The sequence below is a fragment of the Eriocheir sinensis genome, chromosome 40 (genome assembly GCF_024679095.1).
Source record: "Eriocheir sinensis breed Jianghai 21 chromosome 40, ASM2467909v1, whole genome shotgun sequence".
Classification (NCBI taxonomy): Eukaryota; Metazoa; Arthropoda; class Malacostraca; order Decapoda; family Varunidae; genus Eriocheir; species Eriocheir sinensis.
The window spans coordinates 14034367-14048939 of record NC_066548.1 but is presented as its reverse complement, the minus strand read 5'-3'; positions in this window follow the sequence as shown (position 1 = coordinate 14048939).

The window sequence follows — 14573 nt, the reverse complement described above, 5'->3', positions numbered from 1 at the left end:
CCGGGCTTTACTGCTGAAATGCCAGAATTTTTACTCTTTTACTATACTCCAACACGATCTCTGCGTATAACGAAACACACGAGAAATTAATCCAGACAAGGAAAGGTTTGCCGGCGCCGGGGATCGAACCCGCGACCAGCGTAACGGGAGAGCCACTCCTTTACCAGTCGGCCAAAGAGGTACCCCACTGACTAAGTGGGTTATGGGAGGCTCGCCCATCAGGCAAGTCGGCACTACACTGCTCAGTGGAATACTGTGCTGCTTTTTTTTTTTTTAGGTGCTGCATATAGCGGCGATAGGATCTCTTGATGGGCACCTTCGACGATCCTTGCCCATTAGTGGCGCATGTAGATGTAGTGGCTGCTGTGATGTATGATTCTTACTTGGCCCACGCTGCCCCCCGGTGCTCCACCTGAACAAAGTCGCTGAAGTAAGGGTTGACTGAAGATCTATGCAGCACATGAATAATTAATCATCCGCCACCCAGCGATGGTTGAAAATTGTCTGTGTCCTTCTCGGGAGCTCCAACCTAGGTCCTCTGGCTCACCACACCAGCACGTGACCTCTCGGCCACCGCATCCCCTCCGCCTGTTAGATTCGATGACCAAAGTTCGAATCCTGGCCACTCATGAAGAAAATAATACATATTACCAGTATCAAAGTTTAGTTAATGCTTTTGTGTTTGCTCTATATTTTGAATAGCAGAGGAAGCAGGTCATGGGCAAAAAAAAAGAAGATAATGCACTGCTCCTGTAAAGAAAATAGAATGAGAGGCCAGAAAGAGAGGGTTAATTTCGGACGGAGAAGTGTCTATCTCCTCCCCTTTAGTAAGAGTTAAAGACAGACAACACTAAGGAGAAATTTCTAAGATAGAAAACTGACAGTAAGAGGAGGGGAGATGATGAGATGAAGAGCCTTACTCCAATCTGTCTAAAAGGGCTGTGTGTGTGGAGCAACCACCCCCCCCCCCACATGAGATGCGTTCTCCATACGAGAACAGCCAAGACCCTTGTAAACAGATGGCACTTTTTTCCACTTGGTCTTTCGTAATATTTATTGTTGCCAGACACGAATAACCACCACATGGCATGCTTAGGAAAGAAGCAGAGGATATTGCTATTTTTTTCAATTTAAGAATACTCTCTCTCTCTCTCTCTCTCTCTCTCTCTCTCTCTCTCTCTCTCTCTCTCTCTCTCTCTCTCTCTCTCTCTCTCTCTCTCTCTCTCTCTCTCTCTCTCTCTCTCTCTCTCTCTCTCTCTCTCTCTCTCTCTCTCTCTCTCTCTCTCTCTCTCTCTCTCTCTCTCTCTCTCTCTCTCTCTCTCTCTCTCTCTCTCTCTCTCTCTCTCTCTCTCTCTCTCTCTCTCTCTCTCTCTCTCTCTCTCTCCACACTATTATTAGGGACTAAGCATGCAAATCAGATGTCCAAAATGAAGTCTGCCAAGCCTTCGAGGAGATAATTAAAGGTCTCTCTCTAAGTCATTGATTCAGCGACGTGTTTACCCCAAAGAACTGCTGTCATCCCTCGCTTAAATTTAATTTTCTTTTCCTTCTTCTTTGTCTCCCTTCCCTTCCCCCCCTCTTCCACTTCTCCGTCTTCCTTCTGCCACAGTGCTACATCTTTCCTTCTCCTCCTCCCACCTCCCTCTCTTTCTCCATCTTCCCTCCCCTGATCTATCCCTCTGTTCTCCTCTCCCCTCCAATCACAGTGCCTCAACCCTCCCTCCTCCCCCTCCATCTCACCTTCCTCCATCTCCTCCGCCTCCCGGCCACCCTTGCGTCATATCCCGTCCGGCGTATCCTCCTCGGCTCATCGATTTTAATCAAACCGAAATCCTCTTATTGTCCGGACAAGAGGACAAGGCTTCGAAAGGCCTCATCCAAGCGGTCAAGAGGATCGAGAGCTGAAGTAAAAGGCCTTCGTGAAGATCCTGCTCATAAAAAATCAAACTCCTTGCGATAACACCATGATGGACGACTGCACCGCCACTGGCCGCTATTTGCCGCTGCCCCACGAGGAAAGCCTGTCTTTATTATTTGCTGATAAAGGGATACTGGTAAAGGGGAGGAGGAGAGGGGAAAAATGAAGAAACGGGAACAGGAGGGGGAGAAGTCCACCGTAGATATTAAAAGTCTCCCTAGCTGTAAATGTGTCATTACTTTCTGGTGAAGGAGGAGGAGAAAAAGAAGAGGGGAGAGAAGGAGGAGGAGTCACTTTTCTACTTGTTGTTTGCTGGAGGAGAAGGAGGAGAAAACATGAAAGAGGAGGAGCAGTCACTCTTGTAGCTCATGAAAAGTCCGATAGCTAGGGCCGAAAGGGACGAAGAAAAATCCCTTATAACATCTGGACATATGAATTTCTTTATCCCGTTTGAATTAATCTAGCGCTCATTTGGTATGCTGTAAGGAAAGAAAATTGAAAGATGTGCCTAGTAACCTTCTTAACCTCCAAAAGTCTTAAATCTTTTCCCTCTGTTCGTTTAGTGTCGTAAATTGATGAATTTTAATGAAAAGAAAATGCACAGGCTCACTCGGAACTTTTCATGTGAGCTTTAATTTTCTGGATCACGTCACGCATTTTCCGTTTTTATTATTTCATCTGCTATTAGGCTCCAGAACAACACGTCATGGGCAGAAACAACGCTTCAGTGCAAGGCCAACTCTTCATACACACACACACACTCTCTCTCTCTCTCTCTCTCTCTCTCTCTCTCTCTCTCTCTCTCTCTCTCTCTCTCTCTCTCTCTCTCTCTCTTTTCTCCTCCTCCTCCTCCTCCTCCTCCTCATCCGCCTCCTCTTCCTCCTACACTCGTATATTCATTACCGTTTAGAATGTAAATTAAAATGGAGCCTTATGTCACTCACACCCACCTCCACCATCAACCCCACCACCACCACCACCAACAACAACAACAACAACAACAATAACAACACTCACTCCCAATGCCACCCCTGACTTTCCCATCTTCGTCCCATCCCCGATCACCCGTTCACCCCATTTTCCCTATTTCTCCTCTGCTCCCTCACCTCACCCCACCCTTCACCCACGTCTCACCCTACTCTCCCCTCACCTCTTTCCTTACCCTCATTACCCCACAACCTCCACTCTTCCTCACCCTCATTCCCCTTCCTTCCTCTCCCCCTCACCCATCTTTCGCCGAGCCATCCACCCAGATCCAAACACGATCTAGCCATGTTTATGCAGCCTACTCTAAATCTGCATATCTTTGGGCTGTTTACGAAATTTTTCATCAACTTCACTGTTTTTCTTTCTTTCCGTTAGCACACAAAAGAGGAATGAGTCGGTGGGGCGTGGCATGGCCGGGACGAGGAGTAGAGGAATGAGTGACGCAGGGCTGGTGTAGAGTACGAATTGTGTCGGGAGAACGAGGCGATAGAGGGCGTGCTTTGTGCTTGTTGGCCACACTGGAGAACGTTGCCTGTGGCCGATTGATATTCTCCTCTTTTTGTCGGTAACCGTTTATTTGTAAATTTGTCCCACACGTGATCAGCAAACTTATCGTAATGTTCTCAAATATAAGTCACTCGCATTCTCGATTATGCACATATCGATACAGAGGGCAGATTGAAATCCATAAATGTATCACCTGCAACTTATGTCCTGCATATGTTCAGTTAAACACGTACAGGTAGAAATGAGTGTAACAAAATCAAAAGCATCCCGAAATACTTACAAACTCCACACTGTTTTCATATGCATTTATGTTTATTTTCTTTTAATAATTAAGTTCATTAAAGTATCCTTCCCTTCTCCCTTGCCTCCCACCCGTCCCTACATCCATCCATCCATCCACATACATACATACATACATACATCATACATACGTACATACATACATTGGGAAGGTGGTGACTGAGTGGTTAGCGTGTGGGCGCGGTGTCCTGGAAGATCCGGGTTCAGCCCACCACTACAACTTGACATTTTTCAGTTATTGCCGAGTGGCCGAAGACAACCCACATTCTATCTGATGACCATCTGTAAACCCGGGTAGAGAAGGACACCAGGAGCCAAGCAAGAATGGCACCACTATAAAACACTTGCCTGCGTCACTAACGGGCAGGGGCCAACCAACAGACCCCACCATCAAAGCCTTCCTGCGCTGTAGGCCGAATGTAAAAAAAATATACATGCATACATACATAAATGCACAACGAAAGGTGAGTGGGAATAAGTTTTAACACTCAACACTCACACAGGACGCGTAGCATACTTAAATTGCCGGGGCCTTTTTGTGCGGGCTGAAACTATACTGAAATATTGTGTGTTGGAGGAGGAGGAGGAGGAGGAGGAGGAGGGACGACGCTCCGGAGGGTGAAGGAATATAACACACAGGCAGCTTTAATATTCCTCCTCCTCCTCCTCCTCCTCCTCCTCCACCTCCTCTTCCTCCTCTTCCTCCACCGCCTCCTCCTCCTCCTCCTTCAACTTTGCAGACTCCTCTAACCTCCTTCACCTCTTCTGCCTCCATCCCCTGCTTTCCCTCTCTTCACCCTTCCTCCTCCTCCTCCTCCTCCTCCACCTCCTAACCCTAATCCTCCTCTTCCTTCTCCTCCTCCTTCTCACTGAGCAGGAGGGAGGGAGGGAGGGAGGCAGTGCTCAGGCTATGTGCGTTTGTGCTCAGCTGCAGGAAAATTGAGATGAGAGATGAGGAACAACTGGTGCGAGAAAAGAATATAAGTGAATGATGAACAAGTTATACACACACTCACTCATCCCCCCTGAGAGAGAGAGAGAGAGAGAGAGAGAGAGAGAGAGATTTGTAATTAAGATTCTGGGGTCCTTTGTGCTCCTTCTCCGAATTAACACAACTGGGTATTTAAACTGGAGTGAGTGGGGAGGAAGGGAGGCCGTGGCGGTGGGTGACAGTGGGCGGACGACCGATACACAAACACCACAGCAACGACAGCAAAAACAACAACAACACACACACACACACACACACACACACACACACACACACACACACACACACACACACACACAGACAGCACACAACAGCAACACATTTGGAATCAGCAACGGAAAGACAGTATTCAGCAGCAACACGGTTTCTGAATAATCTTTTTGGAATTCTCTATATCACTTTTTCGTTTCAGAACAGTTTTGAGATTTTTTTTTGTTTTGTTTTTGTTTTGTTTTGTTTGCTGCTTCCTCTGATGTAAAACACAACACACACACACACACACACGCACACACACACGTAAGAGAGGGCGGACGGTAACATGAGATCGCGTCGCTATCAATCTTGTTAAGCTTACTCGCCCAGGCATTATCTCCACCCACGTGTTGCTCCGCGTATATTACCTCTGCCTGTAGCTCGCTTTTACCGAATCAAGGAAAGGAACAGACTGCGCGACGGCAAAATAACAGTTTCTGGGATACCCGCTGACAGATGAATGAGTGGGTAGAATGGAGAATATGGCGTGATGACTTCGTCTTACTTTTACTTTGAGCTCGTGACTGGAAATTTACACCTGCCTATAACACTTCACATTTGTCTTCGTTATTAACGGAAAACTGTGCATATCTATTTTCAAAGGGTCTTTACCACCTCGCCTCTTTGTCAAAGTGACGCCAGCCTCAACGACACGCCATTTTCTCACTTCGCTCTTGACAGCCAATTAGGCTCCTCTTCCCTATTGACTGGTGGAGATGAGCACCGCCGCCGAAGTATCTCCTTGCCTTGTTTACCCTGACACTGATGGGAGGCGAGAGGAGGCAAGGACGGGGTGAGCAGAGAGGGAGTGACAGGGAGGAGAGTGGCGGCAGAGGAGTAGGCAGGTAATGAACTACGGGAGGTGGCAGGGACGAAGTGAGTAGGGAGGGCATTAGCTAGAGTGAGTGGTGGGAGGGAGGCGACGGAGGAAAAGCGTGAGCCGGAGCCTTAATGATCGAGGAGAGTCGCTGGCTGATAAACATGCACACAGGCAGCAAGGGATTAGTATTCCTTTCACGAATTATCACCAGACGCACCAAGCAACGCAACGTCAATATCTCTCTGTTCCCGCGACGCGCTTATTGGAGTGCTTGCAGGAGAAACAACGGAGAGGAAAATTAATGTTTCTTTCTGTATCATCTTAAACTTTGCGCAGTGGAGATCTTATATTTGCCACACGGGAAGCTCTGGCTCGTGAAGCAGGATGAAAAAAGAGAAAGAAGGAAGCGAAGCAAGACAAGATAAGAGGCAAGGAAGACAGGAAAGACGGAGACCAGCAAGAAAGGTTTGGCTGAGGGTCACGGCGGACCTTCCCTCGGCCTCAAGTTACTGCTGCTTCTCTCTAGAGAAAATATAGTCCGTCGCCTGTTGCAGAACTTCACCATTTCGTGGCCTTCGCAATGCAACAGAAGGAACGGAGCCGGGAGGAAAGAGGCGGGGAAGGTTGATGTATGGAGGGAGTGTGAGGCAGGGCGGGGTATACATAAGAACATAAGAACATAAGAACGTAGGAGTCTGCAAGAGGCCGGTAGGCCTGTACAAGGCAGCTCCTTTGAACCTAAGCTCCCGTGTGTCTAACCCCACCTAATATCGCTGTCCATGAATTTATCTAATCTATTTTTGAATGTGACAATTGTATTGGCACTCACCACGTGACTGCTAAGCCTATTCCACTCATCCACCACTCTGTTAGTAAGCCAATTTTTGCCTATGTCCCTGTTGAATCTGAATTTATCCAGTTTAAACCCATTACTTCGTGTCCTACCCGGTTCTCTTACCAACAAAACCTTATGAATATCCCCTTTATTAAAGCCCTTCATCCATTTATAAACCTCGATCATCTCTCCACGCACCCTTCGAGAGAGTGTGAGGCAGGTCAGGGTATGGCAAGAGTGTGAGGTAGAGCTGGGTATAGGGTGAGTGTGAGGCAGGTCGGGGTATGGCAAGAGTGTGAGGCAGGGCTGGGTATAGAGTGAGTGTGAGGCAGGTCGGGGTATGGCAAGAGTGTGAGGCAGGGCGGGGTATGGCAAGAGTGTGAGGCAGGTCGGGGTATGGCAAGAGTGTGAGGCAGGGCTGGGTATGGCAAGAGTGTGAGGCAGGTCGGGGTATGGCAAGAGTGTGAGGCAGGTCGGGGTATGGCAAGAGTGTGAGGCAGGGCTGGGTATGGCAAGAGTGTGAGGCAGGTCGGGGTATGGCAAGAGTGTGAGGCAGGGCTGGGTATGGCAAGAGTGTGAGGCAGGTCGGGGTATGGCAAGAGTGTGAGGCAGGGCTGGGTATAGAGAGTGTGAGGCAGGTCAGGGGTATGGCACGAGTGTGAGGCAGGTCAGGGTATGGCAAGAGTGTGAGGAAGGGCTGGATATAGAGAGAGTGTGAGGCAGGGCGGGGTATGGCAAGAGTGTGAGGCAGGGCGGGGTATGGCAAGAGTGTGAGGCAGGGCGGGGTGTGGCAAGAGTGTGAGGCAGGTCGGGGTATGGCAAGAGTGTGAGGCAGGGCGGGGTGTGGCAAGAGTGTGAGGCAGGGCTGGGTATGGCAAGAGTGTGAGGCAGGGCGGGGTATGGCAAGAGTGTGAGGCAGGGCGGGGTGTGGCAAGAGTGTGAGGCAGGGCGGGGTGTGGCAAGAGTGTGAGGCAGGTCGGGGTATGGCAAGAGTGTGAGGTAGGTCGGGGCATAGAGTGAGTGTGAGGCACGTCGGGGTGTGGCAAGAGTGTGAGGCAGGGCTGGGTATGGCAAGAGTGTGAGGCAGGTCAGGGTATGGCAAGAGTGTGAGGAAGGGCTGGGTATAGAGTGAGTGTGAGGCAGGTCGGGGTATGGGCAAGAGTGTGAGGCAGGTCGGGGTATGGGCAAGAGTGTGAGGCAGGTCGGGGTATGGGCAAGGGTGTGAGGCAGGTCGGGGTATGGCAAGAGTGTGAAGCAGGTCGGGGCGTGGCAGAGGTGTGGGACAGGGCGGAGTGTGGCGTGACGGGGAAAGAAGGCGATGGAAATGTATGTGGTAGACTCACGCCACGGAATAATAATATCCCAAACCACCCGTAAAGTTTCATAATCGACTTAAAAACGGCATGTTGTGATTCTTGGAGGTGAACGATGTCTCTGGTGCACGAGATACTTCAATGGCGACTTCTCGTTCCAAAGAGGATGACGGCGTGCCTGCTGGTGACTCCATTCGTGACACGGAGAAAACATTGAAGAATTCAGTAAAAGTCGTTATTTATACTCCCATTTCTCTTTTGGCCTCCCACCCACTGCATTGGTGAAAGGAAAGGAATGTATGATGTGCATGGGGTCAAGCTGTGAGAGATGTTCGGGAGTCGGGGAGGGAGGGGATGCTGGAGAGAAGAGGAGCCGGCGTAGAAGGGAAAGGAGAGAGTGGATACAGGATGGGAAGATGCTAAAGGTGTGAAAAGGCGTGACAAGGGATGGGAGATGCACGAAGGATGGGAGGAAGGGAAAGGAGAGAGTGGATACAGGATGGGAAGATGCTAAGGGTGTAGAAAGGAGTGACAAGGGATGGGAGATGCACGTAGGATGGGAGGAAGGGAAAGGAGAGAGTGGATACAGGATGGGAAGATGCTAAGGGTGTGGAAAGGAGTGACAAGGGGTGGGAGATGCACGTAGGATGGGAGGAAGGGAAAGGAGAGAGTGGATACAGGATGGGAAGATGCTAAGGGTGTGGAAAGGAGTGACAAGGGATGGGAGCTGCACGTAGGATGGGAGGCGGTTCTAGAGAGTGGCTTCGGCGCCCCCAATCACGCGCCGACCTCTTATTATCACAATTACCACGTCCGCCTCACTAACTGGCCACGAGGCTCCTCACGTATTTGTCATCATTAAGTAGAAAAATAAAAAGTTCGCCCCCACGACGGCCAACTCTGTAATTAAAACATCACATCACAACACACCACAACTCTCTATATTAACACACTACAACACACACCACAACTCTCTATATGCGCTAAAACATCAGAACACTACACACCACATCAATACTGCACCTCGTCACAACACAGTACTGTACAATGCTTCGCAACACAACACACCACATCACACTATACTACCCATCACAACACACCACAACTCTCTATATTAAAACATCACAACGCAACACACCACATCACACTATACTACACATCACAACACACCACAACTCTTTATATTAAAACATCACAACGCAACACACCACATCACACTATACTACACATCACAACACACCACAACTCTCTATATTAAAACATCACAACGCAACACACCACATCACACTACACTACACATCACAGCACATTACTGAACAACACAGAACAATTCACATGACACCACAACCCAGAATGACACACACACACACACACACACACACACACACACACACACACACACACACACACACACACACACACACACACACACACACATAATATTTCAGTGATAGTTTACAGCAGAAATGCTTGACTTTTATAATTGGGAAAAGTTGTTCCGTTTTTGGAAAGTTGAGAGAAGACGAAGGAGGGCGGAGGGGGGTGGGGGGCCAGCGGGGGGATAGGCGGCCTGTGCTGCAGCGGCGGGGGGCGGTGCTGAGGGACGCAGGCGAGTGAAGTTGTATGAACACGCTGAGAACTCTTGTGGCGGCCATAAATATAAAATGTTGAAAATGTTTTCCTTGTGATTTTTGCGCCGCTGCTCCCACAGTGACTTGGTCTGTAACGAACCCCGTGTTGGCGTTTTCTGTCGTGGTTTCAAACTCCTTTTTCATCGAAGAAACCTAACGATTGTAATGGTGAGTGTCTGCACTAACATAGCCAACACATACGAATCGCTTATTTGTTTGTTTGCTTGTTTATTCCACTGGTGTTTGGCACAAAACATTTGCTAGAATATTTCAGTCGCGTCATTTTGGCTCATGGCCCCCCTGGCTTTCATCTACCCTTTGTTATTGCGTTATTGTTGATGTTTTTGTGTGTGCATTTAGGTATTTTCGTTCATTCGATTTATTGTTATTGTTAAAGTGAATATATATATTTTATGAGTAACAATTCATTGAAACAACAGCTCCGTTCAATACTTTATTGAGGTTAATTGGAAAAAAAGAACACACACACACACACACACACACACACACACACACACACACACACACACACACACACACACACACACACACACACACACACACACACACACACACACACACACACACACACACACACACACACTCACACTAGCAAACAAACATACAGGAATCTCATCGTTGTTATTGAATTCCCAGCCGAAACAAGGGACTCACAGCTCACCCAGCGGTTCATCCTTCCTGCTCCCGTCACAAAGTAAATCTGGATGAACGAGCCAAAAAAGTTAACAGGTAAATCTGAAGGCCTGCGTCACGGAGCGTGGAGCGTTTACCCGAAAAGGCCACAGAGGACCAAAGAGGCGGAAACATGTGACGCGGCGAAGCAACACAAACGGAGAATCAAATTACTTTCGCTTTAAAACAAGACACACTGCCGCGGGACAATCGGATTTCCATTGTCAGGAAAAAGATTAAATCGCTCCGTTGCAGCTTCCACTACCACCAACTGCTCTGGTCACGATTATTCCACGCTAAAGATACATCGACAATAGATGAAATAGATTTATTGTATATAGTGAAGAAAAAGAACACAAATAAGACCAAGGACTAATACCAAAGAACCAAAGCAAGAACAATAGCAAATAGTTAAGACTGATGTGTGGTAGGCGAGGCGAGGCAAAAGGTTAGTGAAAGAGGGTGTTGAGGTACGGTATTAGCGATCCAGTGACGGTGCAGAGTGTTATTAATTAAGGTGCTTAGTGTTAATTAGGGAGGGATAGTGATGAGTAATAATGAGTGTGTTGGTGTTATTGAATGTATATAGAGCTGGTCACACACACACACACACACACACACACACACACACACACACACACACACACACACACACACACACACACACACACACGTCATCCCTCATTCCCAACGCATCGAGAGTCCTGAGGAGAAAAATGCCCCACTCAGCTTCTTTCTGTGCCAAGTTTGAGAGGAGAGACAGTTGGGAAGTTGTCTGCGTCGTACCCTCAAGAATGGAAGGAAGTCCTGCCACCGAGGGAAGGAAGTTCTCTGGTCCTCGCCTCATTGAAAGCCAAATACGGAGTGAATTTTTATGGCTCCTGCACGACCTTGTTAGTGAGATGTTTGTAAGGGAAAGATGCAGAGATATTGTGGAGCTTAATTTTTTTTTAATTTGCTGCAGTTATGATATTTTTGTGTAAGGTATAAAAGTGTGTGCTGTTTGTAAGAACGTCTGCCGAACAACCCTGATATAAGGCCAAGAGAAAATACCTCTAGACCGTGTCCCGATAAGTAAGACATGTGGAATGGTGAAGGCAGAGAAATTGTGGAATTGATACTTGCTTTATTCACCAGTGTTTTAATTGGGTTTTGTGTGACAATAAAAGTGTGTGTGTGTGTGTGTGTGTGTGTGTGTGTCTAAAGCTGGATGAACGACCGTAAAAGTTAACAGGTAAATCCGATGGACTGCGTCACGGAGCGCGGGGCGTTCACCCAAAAAGGCCTCCGAGGACGAACGAGGCGGGATGAGTGACGCGGCGAAGCAACACAAACGGAGAATCAAATTACTTTCGTTTAAATAGACACACTGTCTCGTGCATGTGTTTCTCGTTGCCATTTTTTTGGTCGGAGAAATCAAGGTTTTGTGGAATATTTATCTTATCTGTATCTACATTGTCAAGACCACTACAGAATCGAGAAATCTTGTCAACATTCTAGGTATCCAATTTGTGTCGTTGCCCAGCTGAGAAAGAACAGAGACGCGCAATGTTTATCCCCTCCGAAAAACAACAAATCGCGGTGGGAAGAAGAGCACATGGGCGTCCTTGGTTGTTTGTCCTGTCGCCGCCTTGTTGTGAGAGGACCCAGCCAGGCCTCGTCAGCAGCGGCAGTAGACTAGGCAGGGGTCGTGTGTTGCTGGGTAGGAGAGAGCCACCAAAGTTATACGAGAGGGATATACAAACACGCTTCTTCTCTATATATACCTATATCTCTATTTCTTTCACAGAATATGTCTATCTGTCTATCTACCTTTCTATCTATCTGTCGCTGTGTTTGCGTGTATGTGTGCGTGTTTACAATAAAGGTCAGGGTGTGTGGACAGCCTGCTCGTTGTGTCGCGGGAAAACAGTGTAATCGTGGCTCAGCTAACGACCAACACCGCCTGTCCACAGGTACCGCGCTCCGCCACTTCTGTATATCGCTACGGTCATCGTGTTGGCATTTATTACTGTTTGTTGTTTTGTATTGTCATGGCGTGTTTTGTTGATCACACACACCTTTATCGGCTTTATCGCCTGTACACTTTATTTTGGTGTTGTGAGCAACGAAATAAACAACCATCGCCCGTTTATCTCTCCCGCCGCCAGACGATTGTGACTCGTGAAGCAATCCGAATCAGTGCCAAATAACTTGAAGGTTCAGTGATGTGCGAGATTTTAGTGACAACAGACATCCATCCTTTAACATGACGAAATATTTTCCTTTAAGAAGACTTTGCTCTTGCTTTAAAACTGTCTCGCCCGAAGAGGCTGTGTTAACGAGGCTCATCAGACGTATGCAATGCCCACATGACCTTGGGCGTGTGCATGTCTAGCGGGAGTCTGTCGTAGATTGCTGATCATATCAGAGGCAAGATGCACAATATATTGACAATTAAGACATTTATATTGAGAATATGATACGATAAATACTTGATAAAATCAAGTCTGCGACATACGAAAGTCGTCCAGTCCAGGGACTCGACAAGAACGTCGGCACAGTTTAGGAGTTGCCACAGTCTTCGAGAATCGTAAGATTTCGGTTATTTCACACCGTAAACATCGTTTCTGTTGCCAAAAAAAATTATTCCATTGTTTATAGCTAATGTATATACTAACTAATAATCTTTCAGTATGGCTTTAGACAGCTTTTCGGCCATTGTTTTATAAGAATATATGCGCATTTGGTAACCTAAACTGAATTTCGTTCTTCTGTCTGGCTGGGTAGAGATGAACACCTGTGGGTAGACCGCACCGCTGCAGCAGATACACCGCCCGTGGTCATGAGTTCTGCGAAACAAAAGTGTTGCTTTCACAGTGGCGCTGAATGTCAACCACGACATTCAGGACATTAGCATGGGATGCTTCCTCCTTCATATAACCCTGCGAGGTGAGTGGCGGAGGTGGTAGATGTTTACGTTCCCGGAGGAGGGGCTGGCGTGGTGAAAAATATGGAAAAATATTGGATAAAGAGGTGCGTCCTTGTCATTAACATTTATTTTAGTGCCACCGCTTAGGTGGTGCAGCTAAAAACCATGTGCGCAATATTTACACTGTACTGTAGAGGGTCAATATTATCCAGTCGCCTGCCCTTCACGCCTTCACTGCGACGAGGCAACGAGGCTGACGGCAGTTGGTGAGATATCGTGCATTGGCCATTGTTTGAGCTCGCCCTTCGCCATCTTAGTTTTTGTGTTACGAATAATATCCAAGCACGCGAAAATAATGTTTGAGTACGTGAATCTGCTGTCATGCCACTAGCAAACCCAAAACAGTACACTGAAAGTCTGCTGATACAACCGGCTAGCTAAGTCATGCGTGTCCTGGGAATGGTCGGTCAGTGGGTGGCCGGAACAACACTTGAGGAAACTATTGGCAGTTACCAGGAGAAAGCAACAATACTGACCCGCGGGAGAACAACCGTATAGTAACCGATTAACAATATAGTGACGCGAGCCACACATTAATCTGTGGTCCATGCACGCAGGCAAATGACCCGCCGCTGGTTCACAGGCTCACTTGAAACATTAGCACGGAGGTGACGCGCTCCTTTGAACAATACCCATGCATTAATTAACAACAGCGCTGGTCAGAGCTCTATTATTGTGAGGAAGGCAATGTAACTACTTGCAGATCGTGTTTATCATGTAAGTAGCATTAAATGTTTGGCAATGAAGACAATGTAATACAATTTTACAAATAACGGAATAATATAGGTAAGGCAACAACTATGTCATCTTTCTTCTGCCTTGACGTAAAAATCTTACAAGAGTATAACGAATGTCTATTCAAGGTAAATATATATATAGCATCGCTCCATTATCAACTACAAAGCTTGGCAACTTACGGTTTTATAGCAGACTAGAGTCATATAAAAGTAATGTCATAGTAATTCGAGGCTCGGGTGATGATATCGAACGCCTCAATAATAAAACACGAAGGGACCCCACATCAGCAACGCTGTGTGCGGTGCCGGCGAGGCGAGGCACAAGGCGTGTTGGTGTCGGGCAGCAAGAAGGAAGCCGGTGATGAGACGATCTCTTCACTCTCCCAAACTAGAATATAATAAAACTCTTTTCCTGCTGCTGGTATGTCGAGCATTCCCGAGAACCTAAACCCGAGGTGTGTGGAGGAGGGAGAAGAGGCGAGGCATCCACGTGAGGAACCCTCTGAATAGTTTGAACAGGAGTAATGGGAAGAGGGGAAAAGTGTCGTTTCGAGGGCCCTCCTATTCTTCGTTCGGATGAGGGCCTTTCATGGTCTCCCCTTCGTCAGTTTTCCGCTC